The 16,438-nt window shown below is 52.1% G+C and overlaps 1 protein-coding gene across 5 annotated transcripts in view; it reads left to right on the top strand.

Moving 5' to 3' along the window:
* Positions 1–708: 708 nt before the first annotated feature.
* B3GAT1 (beta-1,3-glucuronyltransferase 1) overlaps positions 709–16,438 on the top strand; it is a 43,911-nt gene continuing 28,181 nt past the window's right edge. For 3 of the 5 annotated variants that reach the window (XM_021525823.3, XM_021525819.3, XM_021525822.3), the window contains exon 1: positions 1,139–1,253. The gene's annotated coding sequence lies outside the window, so the exon portion shown is untranslated. Of the gene's footprint in view, positions 1,254–16,438 lie in introns of all 5 variants that reach the window. The other 2 variants (XM_021525820.3, XM_031506855.2) reach the window with 2 other exon arrangements.

Below are 16,438 nucleotides of genomic sequence, written 5' to 3'. Positions count from 1 at the left end.
CCCCATCCTCCTCCCCATTCCCATCCCCATCCCCATCCCCATCCCATCCCCATCCCCATTTCCATCCCCATTTCCATCCCCATCCCATCCCATCCCATCCCATCCCATCCTATCCCATCCCATCCCATCCCATCCTATCCCATCCCATCCCATCCCATCCTATCCCATCCCATCCCATCCCATCCCATCCCATCCCATCCCATCCCATCCCATCCCATCCCATCCCATCCCATCCCCATCCCATCCCCATCCCTATCCCCATTTCCATCCCCATCCCCATCCCTATCGCTATCCCATCCCCATCCCTATCGCATCCCATCCCAATTCCCATCCCCATCCCATCCCCATCGCCATCACCATCCTGATCCCATCCCATCCCCATCCTCCTCCCCATCCCCATCCCCATCCCATCCCCATTTCCATCCCCATTTCCATCCCCATCCCATCCCATCCCATCCCATCCCATCCCATCCCATCCCATCCCATCCCACTCCCCATCCCCGTCCCCATCCCCGTCCCCCCTCTCCGTGAGCCGGGCCAGCGGCTCCCCGAGCCCGCGGCCGCCAGCTCGGTGGGCGATGCGAGTGAGGAGAGCAGGATCAGTTCCTCCAGGGGCCCTTCCCTGGCTGCTCTGCGGGCTGGCGCAGGAGCGGTGCCCGTGCCCGAGCGGGCTGCATTGGTACAGACCGTGAGCAGCGCCGGTCCTCCTCTGGCAGGGAGCGCCTGTCGGCGCTGCTCTGGATACAAAGCAGCCACGCTCTGGCTCCTTCCTCCTGCATCCCGCCGGCCTCCTCCTCCTCCTCTTCCTCCTCCTCCTCCTCCTCCTCCTCCCTGTTTGCTCCCTCCCTCCCTCTCTCGCTCTCTTTCTTTCCCGACCGCCACGCTGCAGAAGGCAGAGCTGCGAGCCGGAGCTGCGCGGAGCCACAGCCGGAGCCGGGAGCTCTCCGAGGCTGCTTTTGTGCGAGTGAAACACGGGCAGGGATGCGATGAAGCAGCGCCGTGGTTGCAGCCTGGATTAAGAAAGAAAACATTAAAAAATAAATCCAAACAAGCCAATAAAACCAACACAAAGCCGGACGCAACAAACGAGGAGAAAAGGGGAGAGAGAAGGAGGCGGAGGCTGCTGGGGAGCCCGCTCGGATGGGCGAAGAGCCGCTTTGAATCGTGCCTCTGTTCCCAGGGATTAAAGCATGAATGGGAGCAGCTTCCCGGCCGCGATGGAGAGAGAAGGCGGCTCCGGCTGTGCGAATCAGGTAACTCTTGCCTCCTCTCGCTGCATGGCTGAGCCGAGCAGGACACAGATCCTTTATGCACAGGGTGTGTGGATGCGTGGATGCAGCGGGCAGGGGCTGGCAGGAAGCAGGAGACGCTCCGAGCGATTTTCCCCACCCCTCCCAGCGCATTGAAAGGACGCAGAGCGGGTCCCGGGGGCTGCAGTGCCGGAGATCGCTTTGCCCCCCTTTGCCCGAGGACACCGAGCTGCTTTCCCTGGGGAACGCCGCCTGGCTCGGGGGAGATGCGCCCGTGTCTCGCCTCCAGGAGCTCCCAGCATCGCCCTCCCAGCCCTGCCTGCCCCGGGGCTCCCCTCGGGCTCTCGGGGACCTCAGTGGCCCCGCATCCTTCCGTGCATCCGTGCACAATTAGGGGAGGGATGTGAGGGACCACCCGGAGTTGCTTTTCTCCTCCCTTGGTCATCCTCTGCCTTTTCTTCGCACCGGAGAGGGATGGGGCTCGGGAGGAGGGGGGACTGAAATCGCTTTCATTCGTGCCAGCAGCGCTGAGAGCCAACTTCGAGGCTGCTTAAAGGGAAAAGCTTCCCAAGTGCTGCCTTTTGGGGGAAGAGGAGATGGCTGAGGAAGGCTTTGCCGTCTGAGGAGGGATCTCTGTGGTGTGGAGTGGGAGTGCGAGGGGATGATAAACAGTGATTGTGAGGCAGAAAGTCAGGGCTGATCAATGAACTGCCCACAGACGATGCTTTCCTCTCCCTGCTGGGCCTCTCTGTGACTCAGTTCCAGGGTCTCTGGCCGTGAAACTCCGAGTTTCTCTCAGCCAGAGCAGACAGCACAACTTCCAACAGTGCTGGGAGGTGTCTCAGCCCAGATGTTTGGGAAAGCCCCGAGGAGAGCCCGATGTTTACAGACCCTGCCCAGTGATTTCCAGCGAGCAGAGCTCTTGCCTGGCCATCCCTCAGTACCCTGGGCAGGATCGTGCTGCTGCACCATCGAGCTGTCTGCCACATCCCCCTCCTCCCCTTGCCTTCTTGATGGCTCCTGGCACGGGGTTAGGAGGAGTTTGCTTTGATTACTGAAATAACGACGAGGCCCAGAAGTCCCCACTGCTGCGAACACATCCTGAGCCGCAGAGTGCCACCAGTCTCTGTCAGAGCCTGCAGGAACATTCAGGGAGTTTGTGGCCCAGGGTGAGGGACTGGCAGAGGCTCTGGAGTCCCTTGCACTGTCTGCACACACTCGGGTTGTTGGTGTCCCTGAGCATCCACCTCAGTGAGTGGATTCACCAGGATTTGGCTGGAAGGTCACAAGGGCTGGGATTTCATGGCTCACCTGGCAGAGATGGGACTGAAAGGCTGTGGAAAGGAAAATGGAGGCACTGGGGAAACAATGGGGAAAATATCTTCTTTCTGTGTGAAACTCCAAACTCTGCTTTCCGTGCCAGCCTCGAGGAATGTAGATGATGTTCTGGTGAAGGAATTAAATTAGGAAGGATATTTCTCCCAGGAGGGTTAATTCTGTGGTGAGGGCTTTGGAAATGGCCAAAGCCAGCAGGACAGTGGGTGTTGCTGTATTGGGAAGGCAGCTGATCAATAATTTTATTTTCCTGTTTGAATATTTATGGCTGTGGGGAAGGCAGGGGAAGAAACATGCAATCAGTGATGTTGGCTCTGAGTACATTCCCATTCCAGCTGGGTTACAAATCCCTTCCTGCACCCCTCCATGGGAATTCCTAGGGAAATTCTGGGGGTTGCCAGCAGTGCCCTGACATCCTCAGTGGGAGCTGGCTGACCCTGCAGGTGCAGAACAGGGGACACAAGTCTCACGTTCTGCTTCTCTGGGAGAGCTTTCCCACCTGGCTTCCCAAAGTTTCCTGACCCATTGGGATGGCTCAGAGTGCACAGTGAACACAAAGCTCCCCAGCCCTGGCAGGGGCTGTCACCCTGTCTGTGTCACAGCTGGCACAGGGCAGTGCCACCAGAGCCCAGCCAAGCTCAGGGATGCTGGATTTCCTCTCCCCTGCCTGGTTGTGGTGCATCTTTCTGGGGTTCCTCTGCAGCTGTGCACCTCTTGAGGCCAGGAGAGCTCTGAGTGCCTCCAGAGTGCAGGGCTGGTGGGGTTTAGCATCCTCAGCCCTGCTGCATCCTCCTGGCAACCCGCGGGCAGATCTGGCCTCAGCTCACCAAGAATCCCCCCAGGACCAAAGTGTGAGCACACACTCTCCCCCTGGCCAAAGCTGGCTGTTCCCTGCCAAAATGCTGCTTTCTGAACCCGAAACAGGGCATCTGCCCTTTCAATCTCCTCCAGCCCTCTCCTGTTGCCACAGCACAAGCCTTGGGAAATGACAAGGGCTGTCTTCAACAGGGACACCAGGGCAAATGTTGCATTTCATTTTTCAGTGGGTTTTGCAGACTTGCCTTTTGAGATGATTTTGCTCTCTATTGCCCTTGTTCTATTTCTACTGTCTCAAAAAAAATGTTCTGCAAAAAAGCAATTTTTAGTTCCTCCAACAAAATCCAGTGGACAGCTCTGAATCCAGAGGAGGACAGGATGTGGTTCTTTCTTGCATTTCTGTGCATTTTCTCTGGCATGAGCACTGCCAGAGGCTGCTTTTCAGCAAGATCCCTGACTTCTAGGGATGCAGCGAGCCTTGGTCAGCATCTTCCTCTTTGGCCATGCCTTCAGTGGCTTCCTCACCCTCCACTTTTCCTGCAGGCCTTCATTTCCTGCCTTGGAAAGTTCAGTGCGCTGCAGCTGTGAGCTGTGTTTAGCTGGAGGAGCATTTGGTGGAGCTTTGTCCTGCTGTGGCCACCAGAAACTGATGCCTTGTGCAGGCTGGCCTAGAGCAGAGCTGGACAGAGCTAAAGAATAAAGCAGGGATTTATTAAAGGATCTCCTCCATGGATGCACCTTGGGCAGCACAAGAGCCCAGCCAGGGCTGCACCCAAGATGACCCAAAATGGTCCCAAAATGAGCCCAAAATGAACCAAAATGGTCCCAAAATGCACGAGCGCTCCCGGGGGCTCTCCCTGGGATCAGTTCTGCTCCATTGGCACCTTGGAGTTCATTGTCCCATTCCAGCTCCAGCCCAGGCAGTCCCATCCTGCTTGTTTTTCTCTCTCCAGCCCACGGTGTTTGTGCTCCTGGGCTGAGATTTGGATCATTTGTCCTTGGTGCCCAGCTGGAGCAGGAATTGTTTTGTGTCCCTGCTCTGTGCACAGAGCTCAGCATCCCCTCATGTGAAGCTCAGACCCACACACTGAAGCAGCACAGAATGTGAAAAATAGAAAATCTAACACCTGAGGCACCAGCCTCAACGCACCCCAAGCTAAAGGTTCTTCTGGGATCAATGTCCTTGGAAGGTGCCTCTGCACTGGCTGCTCTGTGGGACCTTTTGCTCTGTGATGTGTTGTCTGCTCATGTTCTGTGTCTGGAGATCCTGAATCAGCCACCTGCCTGTGTTTTGCTGCTGTGGTGGCAGGAGAAGTGACCTGTGCCAAGCACGGGGGCTGCAGGGTGAGGATGGAGTCTCCCTTTTCCTCCTGCATTCCTTGACTTTGTGTGTTTGGCTTGGCAAGTGGACACGAGGCTGGATTCACCTCCAGGAGCTGACAAGGGATTTGCTGAGCAGAGATCATGGGGTGGGGCCCGTAATTAATCTCCATCTCCTGCTGGAGACCCAAGGACCAGCCCCAAATACTGCCAGTGACACGGGCTGTGGGTCACTGTGGAATACATCCTGCTCCAGCCGTGATGGGAACTCCACATCCCCAGGGAATGAAAGAGTGGGCACAGAATTCCCAGTGCTGGGGAGCATACCCTGCTCTCTCAGTGCTCTATCCCAAAAATGAACCAGTTCAGCCCTCCTCCTACCCTTATCCCTCTCCCTCTGTGGGTGTTTTGGTTGTACCAAGTGACACATCCCAAAGGATGTTGTTCATGAGCTCAGGAAATTGTTCCTGGGCAGTAAAACACCTTGGAGCACACTTCCACACCCATTTTTTCCATTCTGGAAGTGAGTTCCTTCCCTGTGTTCTGAGCAGTAAAACACTTTGGAGCACACTTCCACACCCATCCATCCTGGAAGAGTTCCTGTGTAGTAAAACACCTTGGGGCACACTTCCACATCCATTTTTCCATCCTGGAATTGAGTTTCTTCCCTGTGTTCTGAGCAGTAAAACACTTTGGAGCACACTTCCACACCCATTTTTCCATCCTGGAAGAGTTCCTTCCCCCTGCACAATTCTGAGCATTAAAACACCTTGGAGCACACTTCCTTCCACGCCCATTTTTCCATCCTGGAATTGAGTTCCTTCCCTCTGCAGTTGTTCTCGCTCTGCTCCTGCCCTGCCTGGGTTCCACAGAGCCTTGAAGCAATTTCCCAGCTGCAGTGGTGCCTCTGAAATCCCTCCAGCTCTGCTCTCCCTGTGAGCCATGGCCAACACAACACGATCTGCCTGGCTGTGACAGCAGAATAAATAGGAAATGCTCGAGATCCCCCTCCTGAGCTGTTTTCCTAAAGCCAGGACAAGAGCTAAGCTTCTGTCTAGGGATTTTTGTGCTGTTCTTGAAGAGCAGTGGAGAGGGAATTGAAAGCTGTGGCTCAGAGGGAGAAGTCTGCTCACCCCAGAAAGGTGGGGAACCCTTTGCTTCATGTTCTGAAAACTGGGGTGTCACCTCAGGTAGGTTCATCTGTAAAGAAAAATAGGAATTTCCAGGGTGAAGCTCATCTGATCTAAAGGAATTCCCCTAAAATAGACCAAATAAATTCTCCCTGTTGTTTGCAAAAAGAAAGAAGACAGGCAGCTCTGCTGAGGGGACCTCCCTGCTCCTACGTCCCTGCAGGGAGCAGGAGAATGAGACACACTTCACTCCCTGACAGGAGAAAGAACCATGGGATTTGTCTCTGTTTCCTTGCTGGACATCATTCCTAAATGCCCTGCAGGTTCCCCTGCAGATTTGGCACCTGAAAGGCAAAAAGAAAAAAAGGCTAATCCAGGAGAAATGCCCCAAGTCTGCCTCACTTTCCACTGAGCTGGAAAGAGCCCCAGAGCAGAAGGAGGGATGCTGAGGCTGTGTTCTGGATTTCATGAATGGATGAATGTAGAGACGCAAGAGGGGATTTTGAGGGGATTTGGAAGCCTGCTCCAGGATTTGTCTGGCACACAGAGCATTTATAATACTTCCAGCATTATCATAACATAATGCCAGCGTGATTTGGGGCCCACTCGGGCTCTCAGTCAATCAAAAGCAGCACTCCTGTCACCGTCAGGGGCACAGGGATCTCACTTTGGACAAGCTGGAGGTGGCATGGTCCAGATTCTGGTCCTGGTGGCACCAAGCAGGGGCTGAGGTGCTCTGCTGTGAGGGAGTGGGGCTGCTGGAGGCTGTGTGGGTGCCAGTGTGACAGTGGGGTGCGTGCCTGGGTCACCTCCCCGTGGAGCTGGCTGTAAAATTCCACCTTGGATTTCAGCCTTTGTGTTTTCCATCTGCTCAGCAGCTCCCACAGCTGAAGAAGAAATGTGTCCCAATGGATTTCTCGTCACAGAGGTGGCTCCGTGAGGGCCAGGACTCAATGTCCTTGGGGGGGTCCTGCTTTTTAGGGAAAGAGCAAGAGCAAAGGTTGGGGGTGACACTGGCCTGGCCCCACAGGCTGAGTGATCCCCTATGGTTTTTCCAGCTGAGTCCCTCCTTCAGAGGGGCTTCCTGTGCCTGTGTCCATGGCAGGAGAGCCATGTTTAAATCACAGGTGCTGTGAATAAATCCCAGCACAGTCCATGCTGCAGGGCATTCCTGCCAAGGCAGGTTTGGGACAGGAGCTGAGAGCTGTGGGGGTTTTTGGGAGGCCCTGGCTGTGCTCAGATCAGCAGGATGCTGTGAGATGCAACCTCTCTCTTCCTTGAGAGACAGCTTTCACCTGACTTTCTAGTGGCACGCTCTGCTTCTAATTTGGGAGAGAGGGAAGGATAATCTGGCACAAGCCTGCCACCTTTGAAAGGCTGCCAGCCAGTTTATGGCACTGTGTCTGCTGCCTGCTCCCTCCAGCCCTGGAGATGCAGGAGCATCCATCCCTCTGCCATGTCTGGCTCCCAGGGAGGCTGCAGGGATGCAGAGCTGCAGGAGAAGCTGCTCTGGCTGGGTGCTGTGGGCTTGCAGGGACAGCCAAGGGTTCCTTCAGATGGGCTGTGATCCACTTGGATGAGCAGCAGCTGCTGGAGGAGATTGGAGCCACAGAAGTCACTGCTGATGAATAATTCTTCCAGTGTCTTTCTTATAATAGTGTCACATTCAGCAGGCATGACTCGGACATATTCATCTTCCCTGAGCGTGCAGCTCCTGGAATGACCTTCTGTGAGGCTTTGGAAGTGTTGAACTCTGTTTGTCAGGTCGAGGAGCATCGGTCCTGACATGATTTTTAGCAGGGACAAAAAATTACGAGCGCTGAAACAGGGAGTATTGAAAAGATGGGTTGGAATCTGTGTGGAAAAGGACAACTCTGAGACTGGGAAGCAGTGTAGCAAGAGCCCAGCTCACTCTTGGGTGGCCCAGTTTGAAGCCTCATCTCCCTTGGAGTTAGTTATTCTAAGTTAATAGCTCCTTTAACTCTGAAGTTCTCCCAAGTGCAGGCAGGCAGAGTTCAGAGAGGAGCATAGAGCAGGGGCCTGGCAGGCATAGCTGTGAATAAACCCACTCTGAGATGAATCCCCTGGCAGCAAGGGGGATCTGCCTGGATCCTGCAGGTGTAGATACTGTCTCTGCCTCCAGCCTGACAGGCTGGCCTCAGGAACGAGGAAAAATGGCAATAAAAGGTGCTTTTCTATAAATAAAGCCCAAAGAAGGGGAGGAGGGGGAGCTGCCAATTTCTGCCCTTTGTGGGGGAGTCACTGGCTGTGGCACTGGGAGGATGCAGGAATTACAGTCGGGTGCTGGGCTCAGGGAAATGCTGCTCTCCATCAATCTGTCGCTGTTCTGGGGGTTTTGTGTGGGAGGGGAGCAGGGGGACCCGAGCACTGTCCCTGCCACTGTCCCTTTGGGAAATGTGACAGCTGTGCTGCAGCTATTGGACACGGAATGAGTACACAGGAGCTTGCTGAGTTTAAGAGAGAGAAAAAGAGCTAATTTTATTTCTGACCTCACCATATATAGAATTCCAAAAGTTACAGTGGACTGAAGGATGAAATTTCCATCGCTCCAACCACACTGGTCAAACCAACAGTTCATCAGTTCTCTCCTCCCACAAAGAAAAATGCAAAACAATCATTATTTACATGAACAGTGTGTGAGAATTCCAGTAGAAATATGTAAACATTACCAGAAGGCTAAAGAAGTTTTATGAGAACTTTAAAACTTTCAAAAGAACTATAAAAAAACGTAATGCTTCTAAAAGTCAGGGCAACACTGTGGAACTGCTGGTGGCAAAGGATTTGTTGCAATCCCCTGAAGCTGTCACCCCACACGGGCACCTCCTTCCTTCCTCCCGTTTGTCTTTTGAAAATGCTGCCAGCATTCTTTCTGCCGTGCCTGGCAGCCCTGTTTGTCTCATTCCAGAAGGCTCTAAAGGCAAGAGGGTGTTAATGATAAACTCTCAGAGTTAATAACTCACCTGAGAGCGTGGGTTATCCCAGTACAGAGCAGAGTGGGAGCTCTGCAGGGCTGGGACCGGGCTGGGCACAGAGCCTGTGGAGTGGAGAAGAACCCAAATGTGGGATGGGATCAGCACGTACCCCCTCTGCTGCTGGTGCTGTGGGACAATTGCAGCTTTGAAAGCTTGGGATGCTTCCCAAAGCTGTGGATGTGGGAAAAGAGGGGATCAGAGAGCCCAGGGAATCCTGTTGCAAAGGCAGGATGGGAAGCAGTGGCTTCACTCTGTGACGAGACCAGCACATGCAGAGGGGTTGAGACAGAAAATCCTCTTTTTTGTCAGCATGACAGCGACTGGGAGGACTGGGAGTGCCCAGATGTCTGTCAGAGTCCAGCACATCCCTCTGGCTGCCCTGGCTGTCCCAGACCCTGGCAGGGGCTCAGAGACCCTGGCACAAAGTCAAAAACACCTGTGGCTTTGATTTTAGCCTGTGGAAAAAATTGCCAAGTCTGTATGAGGAATTACAAGCCACAAGGGTTTGAGTAGTGTGGTAGTTGAATTAACACAGGGTGAAAAAGTAGAATTTTGGGATTTCTAGAATGTGATTCAGGGGTACAAGATGGAGGGATTTGGGTGTGTCCTGACCTTCTTCTCCTTCTTCTCATTCTCCATGTCTTGCTGTGCTGGTGACACTTTTCTGTTGGTTTAAGGCACAGACACACTGTCCAACATAAATGACAGATATTGGCACGTTATTGTAAACATGGCACAGGCAGTTTTTGGTATAAAATGCAAACACCCCCTGAGGGCAGACAGAATGCCATGGCCGAGCTGCTGGACAGAGCTCAGCAGGTCAGAGAAAGAATGTTTTAAATAAGGTAAAATAAACAACCTTGAGAAGCTGATCCTGCACATTCCAGACTTCTTATTTGGCTGCACGGGCTGGGAGAACAAGGACTTTTACACTCTTGGGGTCATCCCAGCATTGAGACCCTGAGAGATGCCCTCCCTGATGTGCCACGTCCCCGTTTCCATAGCCTGCATTTGCCAGGAGGCCCCAGTGCCTCGAGCTGCAGAGTGGCCCCATGCAGCACCTTCAGGGCCCATGCAGCTCCAGTTCCTCCCTCTCTGCCTCAACCATCATTTCTGCTCTGGCTCATTATCAACTGAGTCAATGAGTTTAGTAACTCATGTTTTTAAAGATTAGTCATCTCTAGGAATGGCATTTGAAAGACTGACAGCTCCAATCAAATCACAAGGGCTGCTCTTGTGCTGGAAGATAGTTGTTTAATTTAAAAAAAAAAAAAGTAAAATCAACCTGACTAATCACGTGTGGTACCTTGAGATGCAGCTGAGGGAAGTACAGACATGGTCCTAGGAAGGAGGGAGCTGCCAGGCTGGTGGGGTGTGGGCTGGGCAGGCCTGAAGGGAGTGTGCTGGAGCTCTGTGGATGTTCCCTTAGCCCTGTTAAATAATAATTATTATTTGCATTATTCCACTGGCTTGTGGGAGATGGATCTGAGGACAAACATCCCAGGAGAGCAGCTCAGGAAGGAGAGACAAATCAGGAGCAGACCCTGGGTTTCAGCATCACTGCCTCAGTCTCTCCTTCTCCAGTTTTGGTGGGGTGTGGGCTGGGCAGGCTGAAGGGAGTGTGCTGGAGCTCTGTGGGTGCTCCCTCAGCCCTGCTCCCTCCTTGGGCAGGGCCTGATCTCTGCCAGGCAGGGCTGGTGACGGTGGCAATACTAATGCTGTGATTTGCCAGGTTGATTTGAGATGTGCCATAATTACTGCGTGATTACAATATTCTTAGAGCAGCTGTTACAAACCCCTCCGGCTCCTCGGAGCTCCCCAAGGGCTCATCTAGCACCTCACCCTGCAAGTCAAACCTGCAGGGGAGTCTGGGTGTCCCTCAGGCAGCTCTGGCTGTGTCAGGTGAGGGCTCTGTGACCTCAGGTGTGGGAGCCCAGCTCATCCCTCTGGCTGCCCTGGCTGTCCCAGACCCTGGCAGGGGCTCAGAGACCCTGGCACAAAGTCAAAAACACCTGTGGCTTCAATTTTAGCCCATGGGAAAAACAGACAACTTTGTGTGAGGAATTACAAGCCACAATGGTTTGAGCAGTGTGGTAGTTTAGTTAACACAGGGTGAAAAAGTAGAATTTGGGGGCCTTTTAGCATGGGGTTCAAGGGGACAAGATGGAGAGGTTTGGGCGTGTCCTGACCTTCTTCTCCTTCTCCTTGCACTCCATGTCTTGCTGTGATGGTGACACTTTTCTGTTGGTTTAAGGTACAGACACACTGTCCAACATAAATGACAAATATTGGCGTGTTATTGTAAACATGGCACAGGCAGTTTTTGGTATAAAATGCAAACACCCCCTGAGGGCAGACAGAATGCCATGGCCGAGCTGCTGGACAGAGCTCAGCAGGTCAGAGAAAGAATGTTCTGGCTAAGGGAAAATAAACAACCTTGAGAAGCTGATCCTGCACATCCAGACTCCTCCTTTGGCTGCAGGGCTGGGAAATGAGGACTTTTACACTCTTGGGGGTCATCCTGACATCTGGATCCTGAGACTCAGCCACCTGTAGATCAGAGTTCCCTGCCGCTGAGAGTCTCTGTGGGAATATTTGGTAGCAGGATGGTGCTTGGCCAGGCAGAAGAAGCTTTTCCAAGGGCTGAGGATGCTCCTGGGAAGGGCAGGGGCTGGGGAGTGGTGCTGGCACCTGGGGATGCATTTCTTCCTGTGACAACCTCATGCTCACTGAGTTATGAGTTGTGCAATGTGCAGCTTCTTCTGTCTCCAGCTTCTGCACTGATGCCTTTTTGGAGCTACCTAAAACTGAGGCCAGACAAAATTAAGGGAATAAAAAGCATTTCTATTTATTGAAGGGCCTTCAGGTACATTTAGGGCAGACAAACTCCCCCCAAAATCAACAACAGGTTTCACACTTTTATAAGTTTGGTCCATTTGCATACTGGGGGTGAATCTGCCAATTAAAGCTTCAGCTAATGAAGTCATTGACCCCAAATTTGCTGCCCCAAACTACTTTTGTTTCCATCTCTGGCCTGAGGCAGTGAGGTGTCCTTGGTTACCAGGCCTGGAGAGAAATTGTTGTGTCTGCCCTAAATGGGGAAGCAGCAGCTCAAACTGGATATGGAGTTTGGAGTTCTACACTAAAGAACTGCAGGTAACAAACAGATGGAAAATAGAAAAACTAAACTCCTAAGGCATCAGTTTGGCTCCTCCATTTCTCATTCAGAAGCTCTGCATGGTTTTGGGCCTTGAGTGATTCTAAAACTGGAGAAATTACCTTTTTGAGGCCATAGGATTGGTGAGAGCTGGGCTCTGCCAGCCCCTCAGGCGTCGGTGCCTGTGCCATTGCTGTGTTCAGCCCCTGAGCTCCCACAGCCTTGTGCTTCCTGGCCAAACGTGGACAGCTATTTCCATCTGACCTCCAGAGCAGACTGAGGTGAGCTGAGCCAAAATAACTCAGCCACAGGGAAGCCAGAGTCAGAGCCAGGCTGGGGTGGAAGCTGGACAAACCAGCACGTTCATCCTGTGCCTTCCCCTCCAAGATCCAAATCCCATTTCCTCGGGCAATGCTGGAACAGCTCCAGGTTTATTGGATTGGCACACGGGGTTTTGTGCTGGTGGAAGAGAAGGAATGGTTCCCTGCCAAGCACCTCTCAAATGGAAGATGGGCCAAGTTATCCTGATGATGCCTTGTGCAGGCTGGCCTAGAGCAGAGCTAGAACAGAGCTAAAGAATAAAGCAGGGATTTATTCAAAGGATCTCCTCCGTGGATCCACCTTGGGCAGCACAAGAGCCCAGCCAGGGCTGCACCCAAGGTGAACCAAAATGGTCCCAAAATGAACCCAAGATGACCCTAAATGGTCCCAAAATGCACGAGCGCTCCCGGGGGCTCTCCCTGGGATCAGTTCTGCTCCATTGGCACCTTGGAGTTCATTGTCCCATTCCAGCTCCAGCCCATCAGTCCCATCCTGCTTGTTTTTCTCTCTCCAGCCCACGCTGTTTGTGCTCCTGGGCTGAGGTTTGGATCATTTGTCCTTGGTGCCCAGCTGGAGCAGGAATTGTTTTGTGTCCCTGCTCTGTGCACAGAGCTCAGCATCCCCTCATGTGAAGCCCAGACCCTCACACTAAAGCAGCATAAAATCTGAAAAATAGAAAATCTAAACCTGAGGCATCACTGACATGTCATAGTTCCCAAGCAGGCAGAAGTTCATGTTCCTTGGAGAGAGAGCTGCTGAGCAAAGGATGATTACAGCACCTCATGGAGCCATGTGTGCTCCTTTGAGCAGGCCCAGCAGGGTCAGAATTTGGGCAGGGAGCAGAAATCCACAAGGGAGACCTTTTAAAAATGACCTTCCAAGCAGGGTGTGTAGGTTTGTGGCTGCACTAATGGACTGCAGGGCTGCAAGCACCAATTGATTGGGCTGCAAGCTGCTGAATTACAGTTAGGCATCTGCTTAATCATGCCAAACTCCCCCTCCACTTCCCCTTCCACGCTGTGGCATCAAAGAATCAATGCTAATTCCTCAGTCCCATTAGTGATTCCTCTTTGGGCACCCAGCACTGAGCAGGGATCAGGATTTGAGCCTCATCCCTTTAAAGGAGCCATCTAACGGGGATGGGAGCTGGGAGTTTTCTCTCTAAGCTGATGGAGTGGCTGATTTCTTGTCCAGCTGGGAGCTCTGAGTGCCACGCTGAGCTCTGCTGGAGCTGTCCTGAAAGGCCACGGGAGTGAAAACCTGCTGGAAATGCTCCTGTTGATGCCTTATCAGGGCTACCTAAAAACAGAGGCCAGACAAAATTAAGAGAATAAAAAGCAAATCTATTTATTGAAGGGCCTTCAGGTACATTTAGGGCAGACAAAGCCCCCCAGGGGCTACACCCAAAAATGGACGATGGGTGATGGGTTTCACCCTTTTATAAGTTTGGTTCATTTGCATATTGGGGGTTAATCTGCCAATTCCAGCTTCAGCTAATGAAGTCATTGGCCCCAAGTTGCTCCCCCAGCTCACTTTTGTTTCCACCTCTGGGGTCTGAGGCAGTGAGGTGTCCTTGATTGCCAGGCCTGGAGAGGAATTGTTGTGTCTGCCCTAAATGGGGAAGCAGCAGCTCAAACTGGATATGGAGTTTGGAGTTCTACACTAAAGAACTGCAGGTTACAAATAGATGGAAAATATAGTATTATTTATAGTATTTAATAGTATTATTAAATAGAATTATTATTATTGTTTTTGTTGTTGCTATTAAATATAATATCCTCTATTTCAAATAGATGACAACTATAAAAGCTAAAATCCTGAGGCATCACTGGGACTGGCACTGCTGTGCCATGAATCTGTTCCTGCAGTGCTGGGACGTGCCCTGGTGTTGCTGGGACAGGAGGGAACCAGGACTGTGGCTCAGGGTGCAGCAGTTACCCTGCGAGCCTTGGCAGCTCCTCTGCAGTGGGAAGGTGGTTTGGAAGAAGGCAGGAATTGAAATGTGAATTTACCCAGACACTCCTCAGCTGAAATGCCCAGCATGGCTGCTCTCAGTGCTTCTGACCACCAAAGCAGCTCCTTGCAGGCTCCCCCAGCTCTGAGCTGCACGTGTGGGGAGGAGCAGGGAGGAGATGCTGCCTGGGAATTCACAGCCCTGGAATTCCAGAGTGCCAGGAGCACTCTGCCTCCCCCCAGGCAGGACCAGCCTCTCTCTGCTGCCAGGGCACCAAACTCTCCTGCCTGTCTGGAGCATCTCCCTGCCTGGCACTGCACAATGGCCAGCAGCTCCTGCAGAGCAGTTTCTGCTTTCACCTCTGTCTGCAGGGACTTGTGCTTGCAGCAGCTGCTGCTGCTGTTTCCAAAAGTGATGGAGAATTTGGATGCCTTCATGTTTATTTTGAGAAAAAAAGCACCTTTAAGGTATTTGATGTTAGCTATTGAAAAGAGAATAATGTTTTAAAGAACTAAATGTCTTTTTAAGGTGTTTAGAGATCTCAGTAGTGTCTTTCTGCAGTGGGAGAGGGTGAACTTGCTCACAGCTCTGCGAGTTTCTTTCTCCCCTTTTCTTTTATACATTAGAATCAGGTTATTAATAACTCTTTTTAAATAGAGCAGCATTTATTTTCTTCAGGGGTAGGGAAGAACTCTTTAATTAAAAGTGAGTGCTGATGCCTTGGGACTGCTAAGCTGCTGCCAGGTGATGCCAAAGGTCTGTCCCACCCTGCTGTGCCCCCCTGGCACTGGGTGTGGGAGGAGAGCAGTCTCACCTCCAGGTCTGCAGCTGAGAACTTTGGGAACTGGGAGATAAAATGAGCCCTTGTGGCTTTGCTGGGAACAGCTGTTCTTGTTTGAGGGTTGGATTTGTGAACTTTCCCAGGTGCCAGCGTGAGGGGAGGCAGCTCCCAGCGTGTCCCACCAGCCCAGGTGCACGCACAGAATCCTCCACTGTTAATTCACACAGTATAAAAGCCTGGGGCTCCTCTCAGCCATCACCTGCACGAGCTGTGGGGTGGTGGAGCTGATGGAATCCTTTCTCCAGCACCAGTCTGCCTCCTTTTATTGTTGGGTTCTTATTATTGGGTTCTTATTGTTGGGTTCTACTGGTTTGGCTTGTTAGGCTTTCTTGGGAAGGAAAGGAAAGTCTTGATGTATTTGGCTTGATGATTCATCCTTGCACATCCTGGAAAAATGCAGTTTGCTCGCCTGCAGGTTGCAAAGGTGAGGCTTTTCCTCTGGAAAAGTGAGATTTATTCATTCTGCCCTGACACCTGTTCCCATGAGGTGTCACGTGGCAGCTCGTGCCTTCAAACCCCTTGGACAAAGCATATGCAAAGCCTATTATGAGCTGTGGAATTTAGCCCAATCTCGTTGAAATTGGGTCATCCTTTGTTAGTGTCACTTTTTCAGATCCACGGGAGTCAGCGGTGCACAAAATCCGCGGTGCAATGCAGAGCGCAGAGGTGGAAATGGAGAACCTGGGAATGTGTCTGGTGCTGGCAGTGCTGATGTGGTCTGGGCTGAGCAGAGGGGACAACTTGAGGTGTGTTGTGACACCAGATGAGGAGACTTGGATGGAGAAACCCTTAAATGAGCTAATTTTGGAGCATTTCCCCAGCATTCAGCTGCCGGAGCTCACCTCTAGGTTGGGGTGGCTCCGTGTGGTGGAAAAGTCTCTCCTCCAGCCCGAGCTTCCAGCAAAAGGCTCAGCAGTCTCTGTTGTTGGGTCTCAAGGCAGTTTATTGCAAGTTATCTCAAAGATTTTCTTCTGGGCTGCTGTGGTTTGCTCACAGCTCAGGCAGAGGCACACACACACCCTGACATCCTCTCTGACCCCGACTGCTTCTTCTCTCCCACCCAGGGCTGCTGCTGTCTTTGATATGGGACATTACGTGTTACATGGTTACAGTTTTTCCCCAATGCCTATTACCTATATTAAATGGGGATTTTCTATCTTTTATATGGTACATTACGTGTTACATGGTTACAGTTTTTCCCCAATGCCTATTACCTATATTAAATGGTGATTTTCTACTCTAAACCAATCTGTGAGTGCCAACATCACCAAGAACATGGAGGGAAGGAAGAAGAGAGAGGAAGGACAGGGCAGGCCCAAAT

This window comes from Lonchura striata, chromosome 23 (genome assembly GCF_046129695.1).
Source record: "Lonchura striata isolate bLonStr1 chromosome 23, bLonStr1.mat, whole genome shotgun sequence".
NCBI classification, from domain to species: domain Eukaryota; kingdom Metazoa; phylum Chordata; class Aves; order Passeriformes; family Estrildidae; genus Lonchura; species Lonchura striata.
Note: the sequence above shows the minus strand (reverse complement) of the source record. Positions and strands in the feature narration are given on the sequence as shown.